This window comes from Haliaeetus leucocephalus, unplaced genomic scaffold (genome assembly GCF_000737465.1).
Source record: "Haliaeetus leucocephalus isolate CR32 unplaced genomic scaffold, Haliaeetus_leucocephalus-4.0 Scaffold173, whole genome shotgun sequence".
Classification (NCBI taxonomy): domain Eukaryota; kingdom Metazoa; phylum Chordata; class Aves; order Accipitriformes; family Accipitridae; genus Haliaeetus; species Haliaeetus leucocephalus.
The window spans coordinates 6351535-6352343 of record NW_010972609.1 but is presented as its reverse complement, the minus strand read 5'-3'; positions in this window follow the sequence as shown (position 1 = coordinate 6352343).

The following is an 809-nucleotide window of genomic DNA, read 5'->3' as shown; positions in this document are numbered from 1 at the left end:
CCCCCCCCGTTCTTTTAAATCCACTCATTGTCATTTCTGAGGTCCGTGCTGGCAGAGCTGAGGGCTGGAAGTTTAATGGTGCCTTTCTGGATGGCTTTTCCTTAACCCCGTAGGCCCCACGTTTATGAGTTGCGCGTGAAATATGTGAGGAGATGGTGTCTGAAGAAGTGGGTTTCCCCTTCGGTGTGTGTCTATGCAGACGTGTTTGGTGTATTAAAGGGATGGCTTCACGTTCAGTTCAGCTGAAGGAGATATCGCCACGTCTCCATTGAAGTAGTACAGTGTAGCTTGCTCTGCTGCTAATCAGGTAGCTCTCCAAAGAGCAGTAAATATTTACCAGTTAAAGTCTTCATGCTGCGAGAAAGTACTTGTTTGATGTTTATTTTTATGGATTTAAGATTACTAAAAGCTACTTAATAAATTATACCGTGGCCAGTCCTGAATGGGGAAACGTGCCTCTCTGAATTCTCCATCATACGCAGGAAGAGTAAAATTAATATTCATTATAGGCGCAAAAGAAAGAGAATGAGTATTTTTAGGCGAAAAAAAAGGGAAAGAAAATGAAGGCTGCGACTATTTCATTATTTTACCTCCTTTTTTTTAGCAACCCCCTTGAATGGGCTCTTTATTGTAATTGTCCCTCCCCAATTGAGCACCCCACTGAGCTGTTGTATCTTTTTACAACCCCTAACAACTCGCACCAGTAACACAATTACCGCCAGATATTTATAACGAGAAATTACTTTTCCATTTTCACCCGCGACGATTTCAAATAAATACATGGGGACGCATAAATAAATAAATAAGTG